This window comes from Podarcis vaucheri (assembly GCF_965113315.1).
Source record: "Podarcis vaucheri genome assembly, chromosome: 2".
Classification (NCBI taxonomy): domain Eukaryota; kingdom Metazoa; phylum Chordata; class Lepidosauria; order Squamata; family Lacertidae; genus Podarcis; species Podarcis vaucheri.
The window spans coordinates 49,128,382-49,148,754 of NC_138760.1; the positions used below are offsets into that span (position 1 = coordinate 49,128,382).

Here is a 20,373-nt window from a genome sequence, read left to right on the forward strand (position 1 = left end):
ATATGTGTGTTTTTTCTTTTTCTTTTTTGTGTTTAATGTTTGTATCTTTGTATTTTGTAATTTTGTATTTTTCTGTTTTTGTATTTTTCTGAACCTTTCTATTGATAAAACTTAATAAAAGATTATTAAAAACAAACAAACAGAATGATGGTTCATCTAGTCCAGGATCCCCTGTTCTCACAGTGGCCAAGCAGATTCCTCCTGCAAGCAGGAGCACAAGAACATTCATGGTGGGCACTAGGTGCGTTGGAAGTTACATATCCCTTTTCTCAACAGCAACAAAAACACACAACTATGTAGAGATATGTGTCTCCTGCAGAAGCATGCAGACTGGTCGTTGCAGTCTGGCAGGAATTCAAGTAATCCCAGCATAACACAAGAATGGTTTTCTAATATGTTTGCCAAAATAAATATTTAAGATGCCATCTAGAGCCAGAAGAGGATTTCAGCATGAATTTTAAAGCAGAAATCACCTACTACAGAATATGATTGCCGGTTATTTAATTGTAATAATAATAATAATAATAATAATAATTTTTTATTATTTATACCCTGCCCTCCCCAGCCAGAGCCGGGCTCAGGGCAACTAACACCAGTAAAATTACAGTAAAATCATAATGGGGGAAAAAACACACCAATTTAAAATACAGGTTAAAATGCAATTTAAAATGCAGCCTCATTTTAAAAGTAGCCCATGGATCAAAACCGTAAGGGGAGGGAAAACATAAGGGTCAGACTGAGTTCAAACCAAAGGCCAGGCGGAACAGCTCTGTCTTGCAGGCCCTGTCTCTTGTGTCAAGTCCCTAGTCTCTTGTGACAGAGCGTTCCACCAAGTCAGGGCCAGTACTGAAAAGGCTGGAATGGAGCACTGGAATGGAGATCTGGAGTATTAGTTAATGAAGCAGAAGAAGGCTTACCTATTGTATGCTTTAGTCTTGGAAGAATTGATTTGCTGATCAAACCTGTATCTCTTAAAATCTTCAGCACCATCTTTAATTGCGATAACTAAAAGCACAGCAACCAAAGGTAGCATTGTAATCTCCCTGTGGAAGACTTCTAGCTGTGGGAACCAGTTGATGATCACCAAGAACAGGAAATAGACATTGGCCAGCCTAAAAAAAATTGTATCCTATTAAAAGAGATTGATAATTTTACACTTGATTTCCACTTCTTAATTTGGTTCTTTTTGGGTAGTTAACAACAACAGGAAAAGTATGAAACCCTAATTCATGGGTAGGCAAACTAAGGCTTGGGGGACGGATCTGGCCCAATTGCCTTCTAAATCCGGCCCACAGATGGTCTGGGAATCAGCGTGTTTTTACATGAGTAGAATGTGTCCTTTTATTTATAATGCATCTCTGAGTTATTTGTGGGGCCTGCCTGGTGTTTTTACATGAGTAGAATGTGTGCTTTTATTTAAAATGCATCTCTGGGTTATTTGTGGGGCATAGGAATTGGTTCATCCCCCCCCCCAAATTGTCCAGCTCCCCACAAGGTTTGAGGGACAGTGGACCAGCCCCCTGCTGAAAAAGTTTGTTGACCCCTGCACTACTTGGATCAATCAGCTTCTTGAGATGCTCACCCCCTCAAGGGTTGCAAGCTGCTGGGCTTCACTAAAGAATGCTCTGCCAAGGACAAAGGAAATACTTAATCGCCTCATACAAGGCCACTCCTTGTTCAATCGAAATAGAAAATCAAGTTGAGACCATGATCCGATGTATATGTGGGCTAGTATAGGTGGTGCTGTGCGCTAAACCACAGAGCCTAGGGCTTGCCGATCAGAAGGTCAGATGTTTGAATCCCCGTGACGGGGTGAGCTCCCGTTGCTCGGTCCCTGCTCCTGCCAACCTAGCAGTTCGAAAGCACACAGTGCAAGTAGATAAATAGATACTACTCTGGCAGGAAGGTAAACAGGGTTTCCGTACGCTGCTCTGGTTCTCCAATAGCAGCTTAGTCATCCTGGCCACATGACCTGAAAGCTATACGCCAGCTCCCTCGGCCACTAAAGCGAGATGAGTGCCACAACCCCAGAGTCGTCCATGACTGGACCTAACAGTCAGGGGTACCTTTACCTTAATGTATTGGGTTAGTCTCTTAGTTATCATGGCAGCCATGAAATATGGGGTTTTACCCATATGAAATATGGGGTTTTAAGTTGCCATGGGACTCTATTGTTTTTAATGTTGTAGGTGTTTGGCCGTATCGAATATGGTATATTTTGTGTATTTTCCCCCAAGTTACCCTGGCTGTACCCTATGAGAATTGGAATGCTTTCTGTTAAATTCTACAGTACACTACACTGATTGAGTTTTCAGATTTAACTACTGTAGGTTAGACTTTTTAAATCAAACTACCCCATCTAACACTTTTTGCTTTGCTTTACCGTTCTAGCATTTCTTCTGAATGCCTTTCCATCCCTGAAAATATATGCAAAACCTTTTTATCTATATAGTTGTGGTGTGTATAGAAATACCTGTGAAACTGCTCAAAGAGATTTTGAGGTATAAAAGTCAGCAAAGTGTACTTGGTGGTCCGTATCCCATTTCCAGAATAAACACGACAGACTTTCTCTGATTCCTTTTGAAATCTCTCATTACTGGGAAATACAACTCTCCATTTGTCCAAGACGTATTTCTGCCTCTCTTTGTCAGCTGACAACAGAGGTGCTGATTCCAACTGAGTCTGGGAGACCTCTTCTACGGACCACCGAGACTGCCAGCGATACCAAGCAGAGTCTACTGACAGAGCCATTTTCACCTATGGAATTGCCTGAAAGAAAAACACATAACAAGGGCTGAAAACCAATTCCAGTTTGGGAGCAAATGCATTTCTTGCTAGTGAAGCTTAAGGGCAGCAAATGAACATCTCAAGTTAATGTACCGGCTGCTTGAATTTCAAATATTGTGTTTCCAGAACAAATTGCATAGGCTAACAAGTACAATAAAAATACTTTGAGAAGAGAAAGAACAAACTGTTTAACTGTTTGGAATAAACCACAGTTTTGTTGTTAAAATGCATACAGGGTTTTTTGCAATATTCATACAGAGATCATTTCATACAAACAGAGTGGGAAGGTGATGCCAACATACAGTAAACTGAGTCACAGCAGATGTCGAAATGTTACAATATGAAAACCAGGGGAAAGGATATCTGGCATGCTGTGGAATGAAATATGCATATAGTTGTTTATTAGATCAAAGTCTAATAAACTGCATGCTTCCTCAGTGCTGGAAGTGATCACAACTTGTGGAGGGGAAAAAACCTAGAAGAAAGTGCAACGCAGCAAGCAATTCTAGAATCCAGCTAATGGTCTAATTCTAAAATAATAATTTAAATATCTACTTCAGTTTAAGCACTGAAGTCACTTACAAAATGACTTATGTGCCAAAAAAGCATTGAAACTGCAAGCAAATGCATGTCCTTTAACCTCTACATCATGTAAGCCAGAGGTTGCCAACCTGGTGCCCATGGGGGCCGTGGTGTGCTCGAGGTCTTCCTCTGGTCACTGTGAAGTGTCTGAGCCTCCCAACACACTGCCCCCTTGGTCACAAAGTGGTGGCAGAGGTTATGTTTTTCTCCCCTGAGAAATTGTAGTCTGCTCCTTAAAAAACTGCTACGCTGAATGTGGAAATGAAAGGGTCTGAAATCACCAGTACCACCAATTCTGAAGACTTGGTGCTGTTTCATTGCTTCCTGCTATTATGTTATTGCCAGGAGTGGCTACTACTCATTATAACCCAATGGAACATTCATGTTTGGGGAGGTGGTACTGGAAGTGGGAAACCAAATCAGAGAGGATAGCCATCACCTTCATGCTCTCCCTATGAGCAGTTTGAGGTGCTTAGTCAGGCTGCACAAAGCGCAGGCAGCCTGCTGTCTTGAGAAAGACCGATAAAAGCAGTGAAAATATCAGGTTGCACATCCAAGCGAAATAAATCAGTGTTTTGCATTTTAAATTACACATTCTTGTTTCCACACCTCCTTAAGCTGGAGGCAGAGCTGGCCAAAAATACTGAGATGCGTCTGAACTGAAGGGCAACCCAGTCAGATGAGCAGTGTACTACTACTACTACTACTACTACTAATAATAATAATAATGGCAAAGGAAGACAGGAAAAGCTGGCTAGGCGTGCCATTGAACTGAGTGAAAAATTGAGATGGTTCATTTATATGGAATAATAATTAGGCAGGACCTCTCATCAAACTGTTTTAGAATCTTGCTAAAGACTTCCTTTTTTACTTCAGCAAGCCTCCCCAGTCATAGTTATTTATGCGTGTCTTTAAACTTTTGTTGATTTTATCTGTCTTACTGATAATTGCATTATATTATTTTCTGTACACAAGTTAGAATTTTTATTAAGTGTTTAATAAATATTTCTAGTTAAATAAATAAAACTGAAAGAAGGGGAGTGAGAGGAAGCTGAAATGATCATGAAAACCTGGACTTGTCTCTCTTGTTGGGAAAAAAATCAGAGATGGCAATTAAGTAGCTGAGAGTTCGCGAGAATTTATGCTTTTTTTCCCCAGGGGGAGGGGGAGGAATGAACTTCTGAAGCAAATGTAATTAAAGGAGAAATTAATTGGTAAGGAGGTAAAAGGGTGGATTGGTCCTTATAATTTAGAGGCACCAACCATCCCTCGTGAAGCTGAGGCTCTAATACTTTGGCCACCTCATGAGAAGAGAAGACTCCCTGGAAAAGACCCTGATGTTGGGAAAGATTGAGGGCACAAGGAGAAGGGGACGACAGAGGATGAGATGGTTGGACAGTGTTCTTGAAGCTACCAACATGAATTTGACCAAGCTGCGGGAGGCAGTGGAAGACAAGAGTGCCTGGCGTGTTCTGGTCCATGGGTTCATGAAGAGTCGGACACGACTAAATGAGTAAACAGCAACAACAAACTATCCTTGTTTGTGAATGGTCACTGTTGAAAATAAGAGTTCTGGATTATATGGGTTCTTGGTTTGACCTATTAATGACATTTGTATTCTTCCCATTTGCTTCCACTTCTGCCTCCAGGCCCTGGTGTCTTCGTTAATAGTTCCTAAGCAAAAAAGTGAGAAAGCATGGACTAATTGTAATTCTGTGGTTTTCGTTCACCTGAAACAAACAGAGCAGCAACAAGTTCAGATAATCATGTTATAAACCTAGTCTTGTCAAATACGGTTGTGCAGATGTGTATTGACCAAGGATGGATGATTGGCATGATAGATGTTCAACAGAGCACTGCATTTTTTCATTTACTTATACAAATTCATTCATACATACAAATTATTTATTTATACAAATTTGTATATTACTTATCATTAAAAAATCGAACCAGTGAGCAATCCGAAACCTGATGTTTTGGGTAGTGTGGGGGCCCGAGCCACCATGTCTCTCCCAGGAGAGATGCGTGGCTCGGGTGCGCTACAGGCCAGGCCCCGCGGTAAGTGCCATTTTGTCACCCTCCCTCAAGGATGACACCCGGGACAGACAGCATCCCCTGCACCCCCCTTCCTAGACCCCTGGCTAGAAGAACTGCAACTTTGGAGGTAGCTCTGACGTAGGGTTCATCCCAGTGCTGGATTTACGTATAAGCTAAACAAGCTATAGCCTAGGGCCCCACTCTCTTGCCCCCCCCCAATATACTTCATCTTAACTGTATTTCAGTTCAACAATTACTTTGATAAAATACTTATTTTTTATGTGCAAATGGCTTTAGATACCTATTTGGTCCATAAATTACCATATGGCATATATTCAACACAAAAAACAGTGACAATTTGTTGTTGACAAAGGACATATAACGGGCCCCATTACCTTCAGTAGCTTAGGGCTTCATCAAACCTAAATCCAGCCCTGGTTCATCCATACTTTCGCTTCGTCCATGGCTAGAAAGTAGGGGTCTTTTCTGCTTGTCCTATGCTTTCTAGTCATGAGTCCGAGTAGTATTGCATTTGCTGCACAGCTTTCCCCCGAAAAGCACGCTCTTTGTCACTAAATTGGAACAAATGGCAATGCACAGAAAACCCGATTGCTGTTTGATAATGGAGCTGTGGAAGAGCCCCAAAGGAAACAAGGGCTATAAATAGTCGACAAGTTTTGAAGACCAGATACCAATCTGCTTCTCTGATGAAATCCAGTACTCAGGAGTACTTGCAATGGGTTTTGTAAGAAGAGGGTTTTAACCTTGGCACTGGAGTTAACCTTGGCACCTTGGAGTCAAATTCCAATGAAATAATTAGCCAGCCTTCATATACATTCCCTACAATTTTATTTAGATAGCAAACAAGCAAAGCAAGAGCTGAACAATAACTCTTCAGAGGATTCAAGAAGTACCTCCTTGTTGGATGTTATATATACCTAAAAGGAGACCACAAGGAAAAATAAAAACACTTGTTCGTTATGTTGTTGTTGTTGTTTTGTTGTTGTTGTTGTTGATGTTTTATTACCTGCCCTTCATCCTAAGGTCCCAGGACAGTAATTTAGCACACAGTTTAAAATAGTTAAAAAACTTACATTTTTTTTAAAAGTGCTGGTTTAAAGTGTTAATGAATTTTAGTTTTCTAAAATTCCTCTTCTGGGTTGTTTGATTTGTGAAGTGTCACACTAAGTTGCCTGCCATAGGTATACTAGCTTCAAAGATCGTCCTTTTAACTACAAGAAGTAATTAATTTCCATTTTCACATCCCACTTTCATTAAGTATCTCAGTTACCAGACTGAAACTCTCTCATTAGCTGATTTTGACCACATCAGACTGGCCAGTGTCCAGCTGTGCTCTATGTTCCAAATCTCTGCTGCCTATAAATTAATCAGCCAGGTTATTATAATATGGTCTCAAAGGCCTTAAAGGGATTTTCAATTAGATAATGTTATTACAGTCTTAACTCACCTTGTTCTGAAATTGTTTTCAGTGAATTTTCATCCTGACAAAATTACTTGCATCCCAAAGTGTTCAGTCGGAAGAGACCTTTCACAAGTAGGTATCATCACAAAGCTTCCAGCTAAAGTGATGCAATGGAGACAACTGAGATCAGAAAGTTTTATGCAAGGCATTTTCAGAGGCCTGAGGAAATATTAATGGTCCAAGGCCCTGGAAAAGCCTCTGTTAGAGTAACTGCTTTAATTTAGGTCACAAATTATAATGAAGGGTGCGTTATAAGATGGGGTGGAAATAACCAGACTAGTGTGGAGAAGTGGGTGGCACATCCATTGTAACAGGTATGATTTCCAGGCTGTTAAATTGCCTGTGTCTGCTGTGTGTAAAATATAAACTGGGATTTGCAAAACCATTGGTGAACTATTATTGGTGTCTCTGATACAGCTAGGGGTCTAACTGTATGTTATGTTAAATGTGTCTCAGGAAGTGTTTGTTCCCTTTAATGTTATTATTCTCAGTGCTTTTTTCTGGGGGGTACCCAATGTACAGTCAAACCTCGGTCGTCAAACGTAATCTGTTCCGGAAGCCCGTTTGGCTTCCAAAATGTTCAACAACTGAGGTACAGCTTCTGATTGGTTGCAAGAGCTTCCCTCACTCAAGCAGAAGCTGCATCGGATGTTCAGCTTCCGAAGAATGTTCAAAAACCGGAACATTTACTTCTGGGTTTTTGGCGTTCGGGAGCCGAAACGTATGATAACGGAAGTGTATGGGAACTGAGGTTTGACTGCACCGTTCTTTTTCTAGAAGAAAAGCACTGATTGTTATCATTATTATGGCAATTCACTCAAAGAGACTTACAAGCACAATAGAAAAACTTAAACCAACTGCCATAATACTAAGGATGTAGCGGCAATTTTCACTGGGAACACAGCACACGAGGAAGAGAGGCTTAACCTTTCTCTCACCTGTCACAAAGCTGAGGTAACTCTCCAGTCAGAGCACCACCCTCACCATGGGAGGTAAGAAAAGCAGTGCTATTGCCTGCCATTATGATACATGCCCTTGGAAGGACATGTTTTTACATTTTAGGAGCACACTTTAAAAGCTTGAACGTACACCATATAAAGTGCAAAACTGCCTTTATATGATATTTGGCTGAGATAAACTGCCTCAACAAACATGCCTCGGTAAGAATGTGCTTCTCAAATAAAGAGTTTTAAAATGTTCCATCCTCTCCAGCAGTCAAAGGTGCGTTTCACCAATCGTGTTTCATTTATGACTTTTGCTGCACTTGTTGTCACATGACTGAAACTCGCACACCTATTCATTATAGCCTGCCCAACATACACAACACTCAACTGGGAATTATTGTAGCCACCTATTAAATGGGCCATTTTTAGGTGTTACGATTCTATTCATACTCAACAGGGAATATTGCTTGCAAACACTTATACAGACCTGTAGCTTGTCTATATCCAGCGTGTGGCTCTGAAGAAAATACTTTATTACTCCATACAGCCCCTTTCTCTTTCCCACTAACAGCTAAAGAGAACAAAAGGGTTCATTATAGGCTCAGTTTGCATAATTATTGTGAGCCATGGAATTTCACTTTGTGTGTGCGAAAACACATGTGCACATGCACAGAAAATGGATTGCCCAGAAACAGAATTTGGAGTTTTGCTTTCCTATGTTGATATTCAGTGTTAAGCATAGTCAAAATTGTTATGTACTGAAGTTCTCACCCTGGGCCAGCAGGGGGATACTGTAGATAGTTTTCACTGAGGTCCACATATGCAAATAAGGGATTGAAAGTGACGTTCAGTGATTGGATAGTTACAGAAAATGGTTACTGTTGCGTTCTAGTGGAGCTCTATATAAGCAGGCTGGCCGAACCCTTCAGTTCAGTTCTGTTCTGGCCTGTGAATAAACAAGAGCTGTTTGAAGAACCGCTGTGTCGTCTGATATGTTCACCCACAACTTAACAAAAATAGATCCACTGAAATTAATGCCCATAAATTTCAATGGGTCCACTCTGAGTATAACTATCATGGAATATCACCTGAAGTGGGAGATGATTCACAGACTACCAATGTATCAAGGAAGAAGCTCCTCACCAACAAACCAAGCCAAAACAACACACACAGTTTCTGCTTCTAATAGGGGAGTGAGCCATTCTAAGCTACAGCCAATCTCTAACCAGCTACGGATTTATTTTACAATCTAAATACCCTGCCTACTAGTTTCTTCTATTAGACGTCAAGCTTTCCCGCCTGTACAAATAGCTCTCTTGAAAGCAGTTACATTTATGAACAGTTTGTGTGCTGATCACACTGCCAGCTGTCAGCAGACAAACAATCATTCACACCAAGGGAAGGAAATTGATGCGGAAGAAAAATGGCTCTCAAGCAATGTCCCCATCAATCCAAATAGAGAAAGAACCATAAAGAGTTCCTTGTAACCTAGAGCCTTATTAATGACTCCCCAGCTTTGTTTCTAAATACATTACTTCCCTAGTTTTATTTGATGACAGACATAAAGAAAATGTACCCTCAGGGGTAGCTTTAGAAACTGTGGCAGTGAGGCTGTGGTGCAAACAGATCCTGATCTAGGAGGGATTTTATTTATTCTAAACATCCATAAACAGTTTCCCCAAGGCTCCAAGGCTTGAAATTCACCCAAGTCTTGTTTTCAGGTCAGAAATAGGACACATTCCTCTCCCCATTTCTCACAGTACATCACTGCACAACAAACTTGCATATTTTCCCTAGGCTTCGATTTAAAGTACTATTGCCAGGTGTGTGTGTGTGGTTTTATGTTTGGCATGTTATAAGCTGCCTTGGGCACAATCTGGGGAGAAAGTGGCACATGAATAAATGGATGATTATGTAAACCCATGCCCATTTTCACAGTTAAAGGTAAAGGTACCCCGACCGTTAGGTCCAGTTGCGGACGACTCTGGGGTTGCGGCGCTCATCTTGCTCTATAGGCCGAGGGAGCTGGTGTTTGTCTGCAGACAGCTTCTGGGTCATGTGGCCAGCATGACTAAGCTGCTTCTGGTGAACCAGAGCAGGGCACGGAAACGCTTTTTACCTTCCCGCTGGAGTGGTACCTATTTATCTACTGGCACTTTGACATGCTTTCAAACTGCTAGGTTGGCAGGAGCAGGGACTGAGCAATGGGAGCTCACCTCGTTGCGGGGATTCGAATCGCCAACCTTCTGATCGGCAAGCCCTAGGCTCAGTGGTTTAGACCACAGCGCATAAATTACAACAGAGTAGGGCAAGTTATCAGCAGAACTAGGTTGGGTCAGTTGGGCACACAACTAGATAGAAATGCAAGGTGGGCTTTCCAAGACTGTGTAATACATTTAATTCATACAGATAAATGAAGACAAAAAGGAAAATCCACGCCACTTCCATTGTTACTGTTGCAGTAATTACAACAGTGCAGGGCGGACTGTCAATAGCATAACAAGGATGGTCCAGCTGCACACACCTTAGACGAAGATGCAAATGGGCCTCCCACGGTCATATAATGTACTGATAGAAATTGCCAGATATCAGCTTGGTGAGATGCTTATGAGAGCAACGTGTCAATCGGAGAAGTGTCTTTTATTCTCTTTATACCTGTATCCTAACACAGTAAAGCACATTTAGTAGCTCAGTCTTGCTGGCATGGAAGGTGCCAGAGTGCCTTAACAATCAATCCCTCTTTCCAGGGAACTTTGAGAATTGTAGCTCTGTGAGGGGAATAGGAGTTGCCTAACAACTCTCAGCATCCTTAACAAACTGCAGTTCCCAGGATTCTGGTCTGATTCTGTTTCAAGTGCTATGATACTGTTTTAAATACATAGTGCAGGTTGGGCCTATAGCATGTGGGCTGGTGAAGAGAGAAGGCCTAGGGCTGATGTCCCCAATGAAGTACTCATATGAAAGCCTCCCCCAGCCCCTGTGAAGCCTTTGTTTGCTTTGTTTCCTACCCTTCTCTCTGGGTTTCTTTATATGTTTTTGTTTTTCCCTGCCCTCAAGGGGTGGATCGGTAAGTTCCCCACTCTCTTCTGTTTATGTTCATCATCCTTCTCCAATGTTTCCCCCCACCTTCTCTTGGGGGTAGTGGCTTTTCCCACTTTTCCTGGGGAGTCAGTATTTGTTTTCCCAGTCCTATGTGTTTGTTTTTCTTCCTTCTGGCTTGCCTCCCTTCCTTTTAGGGTTCAAGAAACACACATACACAGAGTGTAAGCAAGCAGCGGATACTCCCAAGTAATTGTGACTGGGGGTGTCTCCCATGGCAGCCATTTTGTGGTAGTGCTCATGGCACTTTTGAAAATTCCAGCTGTATCCATGGCTCTGAAAAGTTGGGGACATATGGCTGATGGTTTGGTTTTTTTAATGAAAGCACCATGGTTGGGGTTGTGAAGAAGCTTACTCAAGATAGTGCTACTTCCCCACCACAAGAATGCCCCCAAAGAATTGCCACAGATAACAGAAGTTGGTGGCTTGCAGCCTGCAAACAGGATTGTTTGGGGCCATTTTGCCTCAGTTGAAATAACTAGTTCCCTCACTGCAGACAGATATAGCAGGACTAAAGAAAACATGGCCATAAGGTTGTGAGAATAATTCATACCAATCCAAAGTCACCTTTCTGCTTTTGCTGTGGTAAGCATTTCCATGTTTGTAAACCACTGAACTTCAAAGTTCGCTGCAGGGGATGCTACAGGGTGTTCCTTGTTTCAATGTGTAACATAACGGAAGATGGTGCTCTGGATCCAAAAAACATAGCAAACCATACCAAAAAGGACATCTTAGACAACAGAGAACCTTCCCAACATACAAATTATGCCCCCTTTTATCCATGCCTACAAGCTTTACATGTAACTGGAATAAAAGTCAATATGGATATTTGGTCACAGATGCCGGAATTTAAATAAATTGTGAAATAGTCATTCTGCCAATCTAGTTGGACCATATGCACTACTCATTCTATGGGCCTCCATTCTATTTTTACATGCTTCAAGAATCCAACTATGTGCATTTTGTTATGGTGTTGTAAGGCTGTCCTAGTTTGAAGAGTGTATGAATTTCTATTTTTAATTCACTGTAACTTTCCATAAAATGCAGAGCAACCCTGTCCATGATTATTCAGAAGTGTTTAATGGCACTTACTCCCATTAAATAATGAAATAATGTACTTTACAAAGGATTGCAAAAGCTTTTCACATGGGACATCAAGACTATTCTCTATAGATAGGGCCTGCTATGTCCCTTGCATTTCCCTCCTTATCTCTGTCTCCTTCAAAAGATGAGGGGTGTGCTTTTTATTTTACTTTTCACATTCCCCCCCAAAAAAAAACCTTACCCAAACCTCAAGAAAGAGACAAAGCATATATATCAACAGATTGGTATGTATGACTCTATGGGATCTGATCTAGGGCTGTCACTGCAGACATTTCAAAAAGGTGCTTTTTAAAAAATGGTGGGGTAGATTAACCCTCATAAATAACTGAAAGGAGCAATTAATATGGTTAACCAGACTACAGTCATCCAGGTCCTGCTAACCTCCAGGTTAGACTACTGCAATGCACTGCACATGGAGCTTCCTTTGAAGATTGTAATTAGTTCACATCATAGCTTATAGGCCAGCAGCTGGGACTGAATATTGGGAACACATCTTGCCATTATCATCCAGTCTGTTTCTGAGTTTCATAACTGAGTATGAAAAAGAAGCACCCAAGAGAAGAAATTATAAAAATGCTGTGATGTGACATATGCTGTAGGCCACTAACCTAGATGGTTTTTCCAAGACAGATGTTTCATTCCTGCCAACACAGAGCTGCTTGACTGAGGGTGCTTCTCGACTGTTGCTATTTTGTGTGTGAGATTGAATCATATTCCAGCAAATTCAGTTTGCACAATTAAATTTGTGCAACACAATCACTTCAACCGCTCTTGGACATTTTGCAGTAAGGAAAATGATGGGGGAAATGTACTGGGAAATGTGAGATAACAACTGCTTGATGCAACATTGTGTAGCCTCCCTGAAAAGAAATCAGCATAGATGTTCAGTAAACAACTAGTGTTGCAGATAATCTGTCCACAGAATTGTGCAAACAAATCATGATGAATGTTCAAAAGCAGGTTGTCTGGAAGCAACCTGAGATTTTCTGTCTTGCCAGTGTGGCCTGGGAGCTGTCCAGCACAGCAATGAGAAGATCAAAGGCAGGGTTATTGAAGGAGGAGGGGAACTATCCAGCCAGGGAGTCAGAAGTAGAGCACAAGACTAGGAGCTGGACTGAACATCCGGGGACCAAGATTTTATATCTGCCCTGTCTCACCAGTTTCTTGAATGCCAGTGGGATCCTTGTTCCAAGTATCATAAAGTTCATAATTCATTCTTCTAAACAGGACTGAGTTTGAACTCATCGTAACCTCTAATTGTGGAGACATGGGGTGACCAGAGAGGGCTGCAGCTGAGGTGTACAACTAGTCATGGGTGCATGATGGCCTCAAACTGACCGTAGTCCCAGTATGTGCCTGGGTCCGCCTCATCTGTTGTGGGTTCAGGCATCACTCATAACTACAGTAAAGAAAGTCAAGGATAGGTCTATCTTCATATATGTGGAGTCTTCAATTCTACTGCAATATTATGAGCTACATCATCCCTCAGATATAAGGACTTAGCAAGAATAAAGTAGCCTGGTTTCAAATGGAGTGCTGTTGTCAAGAGGATGACCCCACAAAAGTGGAAGGCCTGGATGCAACCAGATAGAGATTGCTGATCTCATGACCTATTGACCCCTGCAGCCAATGAGAAAGTGACATATAGAAAAGAGAAAATCTATGTGGTAATGCTTTCTTGACCTGTCTGGGGATTGAAAAGGCATGTGGAATATCTGATTAGCTGGGAAAGTTGTCAGTGACTTTAAGGAAAGAACTCCTCCCTGTCTCCCTCCCCTCACTGCTTTTTATTTCGTTATGCTCTTTTAATCTATTTGTTAATGTAGTTAAGAAAGTCTTATATGATTTGGGCATCTTGAAGTTTGGGGTCTTGGGACAATGGAAAGATATTCAAGGGTGGGAGCTGCAGTTGTGTAGGGAAGGGTTAGATGAGCAGAGGAAGTGAACAATTGCATTCACCCCTGACAAAATGTTTCAGAACATGAGTTTTTTATTGTATTGTATTGTTTTTTTTTAAAAAAATACTTCAGATTTTAAAAACGGAATAAAAGAAGAAGGATGTGCATGTCAATGGCTATCAGCTGTGAACTCCCTGATCAGAGTAACAGATGGTGGGAAGGAACGCACAACAAGAGATAGTCTGTTTCCACACTGACTGTCTACAGTTGGCAAACCAATGGTCCTTGACTTGACCTGACTTGATAGCTCTTCTTTTATTTTCAATCCTGGATTTGATAAATGTAAATATGCATTTCTAAACAATACTCCTGCTGAAGTTTATTTATTAAGGAAGGCACTAACCTTTACCACCACTAAATACAAAAAGCCCCGTAGCATCAACAATAAAGATGCCAATAGGTTGACTTTCCATGATTCTCCCGTGCACACGCCTCTCAGTAAGAAGACCCCGAGGGATGCTCATGCAGCTGTAAGGGCTCCAGCAGGCTGACAGAGTACTTTCCCCTCTCATTTCTCATCAGCATTCACATCAGTGCTTTTGGCTAATAGACAGGCTTCTGCTTCCAGATACACAGCTAAAGATGAGCATTTGTGCCAACTGAATTAGACCTTTCAACCAGAGACGCTTGGAATCAGTACTCTTCACACATCACAGGCCATCTGAAACCTTCTGATCATGCTGTTTCGCTGCAGCTACCACATCCCATGCTCACGGAGAACAAGAACACGGGCAATAATATAGGAGGAGAAGCAGCCATGGGCTGTTCTCTTTGCCAGGCTTATATTAAATAATGCATGCTCATCCAAGAAGCATATTTTGGCATATCCAGAGAGCCTGCTTCTAAGGATATGCTACAAAATTTGATTAAAAAATATTGTTGCTTGCTTTAGTTGGGGTTATTTTTTTTTTGGGGGGGGGAGGTGTATTGTGGGCACATTCAATAGTAATACAGCACTAAAATTTGAGATTGGAAGGTGTGGGTCATCTGGCAACTGTCTACCTGGCCTGGAATAAGCATCCTCCCCACTTGAGTGACCAGACCAGGACCAAATGAGGATGCAAGTCAGCCTGAGTTGTCTCCTGGTCCCTTGCTGCTGCTGGTTTGACACTGGATCTAAAGGCTGCTTGTGGAACAAGCTTAAGTGGAAGGTTCCTGACTAAAGAATTTGCAGGCTGCAGCTACAAACTGGGTAAGAAAAGGATCAAATAAAGCCATAGCCAAGCCTCTGTTCCCACCTAAGGTAATTTTTCCTGGTCACCTTTAGGGGGGACAGGAGTCATGAAATCCGCAGAAAATGTAAACCAAATGATTACCTTTCCTATCAACTCTGGGGACAGAATTGTTTTTCCTTCTTCTTCAGTTCACTCCACTATATTGAGATGTTCTTGAGATTACACACAGTTGTAGCTTTTGAAAGTGAAAAGCAGTTTCCATTACAGATGAAAAGTCAATTTCAGTTAGAGTTGAGCTGAAATGAGGATGGAGGGGGTGCTTTTGGTTTTGAAGAGTTCCTAATGTGTAAAACTTTTATGTCCCATTGCAAAAGGGAGTGCAAGTGAGCAGCTCTAAGACACCAAGCACCTTTGGGTCAGCTGCTCCAAAACAGAGAGGGCTGACCTTTTAGAACAGGGACAGGGCCATTTCTCGTCCCTCCCTCCCATATGATTTCCCTCTGCATGATGTTACTCTGCATCCAAATCTGATTGGCTATGTGGCACTGTATTGTCATCACATCAACCATGTGGGCCTGGATTGGCTGGAAATGAAATAAAGGTAGGAGGCAATGGCACCAGAGTAGCAGCAAGATGGGAAACCAAGTGTCTATAAACAGAAACGAGGCAGGACTAAGGGTTAGGGGCAGGTTGTGTAACTGCTGCACATTATGACCAAGGAAAACTCTTAACATCCAAATGTTGCAGGCAGGATTCAAATCTGGCAGCTTTTGGAAGAGAGTTTAAATGCGGTCAGTTTTACTTTGTCCTCCTCGATACATTTCTGTTTTGCTCTTTGCAAATGGCATATTCACAAACTTTCTCAGTGGTGTTAATGCTTGAATTATATGCTTGGCTTGTGGCTATACTTCTGGCAGGCTTCTCTACTGTTTGGATAGCTTCATGGCCTGCGTGCCAGCCAGACATCATAATCCTGCATAATTTGTGATAACCAGGTGGCAAACTTTCAATCTAAGCCACGTACAAGTGGAGGTGTTGCATGTGCAGGCCACCTCATTCTTTCAGTCGAGGCAGCAGATTCACCCATGGGTGCAAAGCAATGTTATTGTAGATCTCCCACCCCCAGCGAAATGAATGAGAAAGCCATTGCAGGGACAGAGACTTCTGTTCCTTGTTTGAACCTGAATGCTTTCCTCCAGTATAAGGATATGGTTCAAATGCTGTCCACCTATGAATAGGTAACATGCAATTTCCCCATGTGGTTAGACCAGCATGAGGAAGAGTGCAGATGTGCTGCCCAGTCACACCCCTTCCAGCTCTCCCTTGTCTTGAAGGGCTAATGTCTGCAATGGGCAGGCTGATGTCCTCTTGGAGGCTTTATGCAATTTAGGCTCCTGATCACACATGATTCTATGTAAATCACATTGCGGTGGGTTCTCAATGTACAACAGGCTTCCTGCTGCAGACATTTACCTTCCAATTTGTGGAGGCTGGTGGGGCTGGCTGACAGGGATGTTGACAGAGGAGGCAGAGGAAGACAGCATCTCTTCACTCTTCCCATCATATGAAGAATCATATGCATTCATCAGGGGAAGAATGCAGTTAGTGGAGGAGAGAGAGAGAGAGAAGAATACCATTGAGTGCCAAACCTTGTGAACTGTATTTCTTCCTTTCCAAAAGGAACAGAAATCTTTCCAGCCTAACTCGGGGTCTCCTAGATATTCATTATCTTTCATGCTGTTTGTGGACGGCTCTGCTTTGCTCCCAAAGCAACCAGCACAGGGCTAGAGCTGCTCATTTTGCTATTACAGGGAATGAAGATCACTCATGGTTTTATCACTTAAAACCTCCGTTTTCCGGTTTTGCAGTGTGTTTGGTATAGCAATTGTAACAATATATGTAAGATAAAGGCAATTATATTGCAATAATGTTTTCAAAAGCTTGATGAGTTCACTGTGGCAAATGACTTCGACTCTGTTGTCCTGACAAATTTAGTTGAGAGAACGCTGGGGAAGGAGGATGTAAAAAATATTTGACCAAAAGAGGGCAGAGGCGCATTGTACAGAGTGATGAAATGCGGAGACACGTAATCAGCCTAGTTACTTGGGTTTTTATTGCAGCACCTGGAGCACATAGGATTTTTTAATATATTTTTTACTTTTGCACCAGAAAATATGACACAAATAGTTGGTTCATTGGGTTTCCACGGTTATGGTAGTTTGTAGAGAATTACTGCTGGCACCATAGTTTAGAAAACACACACACACACACACACACAATTGATAAAGAAAGCATTAAAACATATAGTATGAAGGGAGGGAAGGGATCTGTTCTGTATGTCTTTATGGTAACAGAATCCTGACTTCTTGTACGTGCATAATCATATCCCATGTACATGATTTCCCCCTAAAATAACAATACTGCTAGCCTGGAAAAGAGAACAATGTATTAACATGGCTGTAGCCTTCACCCCAGAAAATGTTACTTTCTTTTATCAGGGTTTTAGGGTTACACACATTTTGAACTTGTCAGCCTTGACAACATTCTTTTAATTATCTGTTTATGTTGGGATGGGGACTCCATTTTCATTACTATTTAGATGTTAATGTGTGTGTGGAGGGAACTGTTCTTAGCATCTTTTTATAATTCATTTGCATCAGTCTAGTAACAGTAGACTATGTGTGGAAAAAACCAAGTCCCCAAGGGGATCATTCTTCCAGATCTGAATCTGTTTGCTTAGACACTCCACTGCTTCTGCTCTATTCAGCACCTTTGCTGTATAATGAACATGCTGCAAAAGATGGAGAGACCTATTTAGATAGCCATATAAATGAATCAAGTACCATATATGGATTATACCAGGTTTGGCATTGGAAAACCGTGGAAACTGTGCAGCTGGAGAACACATCCTGAAACCATGTTCATTACCTAGATGGTTTTAACACATGGCTGTAGACTAGACCTGTGTTCTTTCCTGGGCTTTTACCTGCACTTGTACCTCCTCTTCTTCCAGGGATACAAGGAAGGATAAAGTGGACCTCCTTCTTGCCAGTTCTTTACCCTTATCGAGTCAAACATCCTGGAATGGCCTACTGAATATTACTGATGCACCTTCAGACATTTCAGCAGGGCAATTGCAGAGATGCCAGGATTTATGGGGAAAGACATACAGAGCTCAGCATTGTCAGAGTAATGGCAATATTTTGCATTGTACAGTATTGTCTGTGAATTCATGAGCACCCGTGTTTCCAGGACAAACATTTTGTGACGGCAATAAGTCTGGAAATCAGATGTCATCTGGGGTCTATTGAAATGGGCTTTTGTTGTATTTTATGCTGAAAACGTTTAATTAAAAAATGATGATTAAGAAACAAAGATGTTAAGGTGCTAATTACATGCATAATCTGTAGTAAAACTGAAAGAGAATAAGAGACACGAAAGTATAGTCTCTGATAGGACGGACAGATGCCGAAAAGCACAGGGCTGGTGCACCTTCAATAGCTGTGTCAAAGTGGGAATTTCAGCAGGTGTAGTTTGTCAAGTTATAGCTGCTGAAATTTCCTTATCTAGAAGACCATTAAAGGCATGGGAGGCCTATCCTCTTTTGCATGGGACCACCCTTTCTCTGGGAGAATGCTGCTTCCTTGATTTGCCACTTGGTAGCCTTGATGCTTATATCACTTAGAGTTAATGGTACACTTTGCAAGAAGTGCAAAGGCCAAATAGGTGAGTTTGCTTCCTTATTGAAAAAGTGGAATGAGACAAGGAGACGTTGCAACAGTGAGCTTCTTGGGAAGATGTAAAGGGAGCATATGTTTGCTGAGGCCAGGCTTGGTTTTCAGTTTAAGCTTCTGTTTAGCTAAGTGGCCCATATCTGCTTGGCTGCTGTGAAACCCTGCTATCCTGTCACCTTTCTCCTCAGAACACGATTATATTCCCAAAGCTTGCTGCCTCTGCTGTTGACACAGAATCCTGTAATCTGATGCCCATGTCTAACACCAGAGCTGTGTCACTGCTATACCTCCTGCTGGCTGTAATTTGTCTGCTTCTGTTGCCTGTTGCTAGTAGCACACTCCAGGAAACAGGGCAAAGAAGTAAGCAGGGGTTAAGAGCTGCTAGTGCATCTGCTATGGCCAAGAAAGAAAGAAAGAAAATAAAAGCACAACCTGTGGTCAGGTGTTGTTGAAGACAGGTAACTGGTGGATGGTGTGACCTCGATTGTCAACAAACGAGGCTTAGCAACAACAGATGTCAGTGAAGCCAGGCCATATGTTGTTACACAACTGCTTTGGAAGCTGACACAGTTCCAATTACAATACATCCCCATGGAGATGGGTTCTGCTAATGATTAATGACTCTTGATCTCTTGAGCTGTTTCTACAAGAGCACTAATATTTGACATAAAAGCACAGAGCTCTGCTTTCAGAGTTGCTGCATGTGTGTGCTGGCCACCACCTGTTGTTCAGGGACCTATCCCTTTAGTAAACACAAGGAAGGGTGAGGGAAATAGGGAGAAAATGTTTATATGTCAATAGAAGTCCATGTAGGTATAGCAACAGTATAAACAGATAGCCGCTGCTTGGCTGGCAGTGAGCAAGGGACAGGCACTATTTTGCAGGACTGCGGGAATGAATTATTCAAGTCACACTGTTTGTCATTTTCCAGGCAGAAACCTTTCCCCTCTGGTCATTGGTAAATCCCATCTAGCAGATTACCTGCCAGAGAACACCATTTCCAAATCTTCAACACTCCACTTGCTAATTTCCAGGGCATCTCTGCTTGAAATACATTATTTACAAGAGAGCTTTGTGTGGAAGGGTATTAAGGAAAGTTGCATAAGCCTTGCAAACCTGGCTTAAATTAGGAGCAGAGAACAAGGATCTGCAACATAATTCTTGTGGTTTGGCTACAAAGAGGCCTCGTCGCCGTAGGTAAGCTTGTAAGCATCAGCCCGGTGTCTTCAGCTCTCTGTGCGTCTGTTTCATGGTTATGTTTCACCATGGAAATAGAACAGCAGCTCCTTTTCGTTCCTAGGAATGTGCCCCACGCAGCACTTCCTGGGCTGCCAAGGATGTCAAAACAAATAAGATATGGCAGTCTTTCTCAATGCGCTGCCGATTCTTAACGTTAAGGGAACACCAGCCAGCAAGCAGTGAATTTCATAATGAATAAACGCTAATTGCAAAACCAAGAGCTGTGAACAT

At 41.9% G+C, this 20,373-nt stretch overlaps 1 long non-coding RNA gene across 1 annotated transcript; it reads right to left on the bottom strand.

Moving 5' to 3' along the window:
• Positions 1-916: 916 nt before the first annotated feature.
• On the bottom strand, positions 917-6,988 carry LOC309527818. Its single transcript, XR_014217375.1, has 3 exons — positions 6,875-6,988; positions 2,474-2,769; positions 917-1,112 (listed from the first exon to the last, which is right to left on the bottom strand). It is a non-coding gene; the product is annotated as an uncharacterized lncRNA (long non-coding RNA).
• Between the last annotated feature and the right edge of the window lie 13,385 nt (positions 6,989-20,373).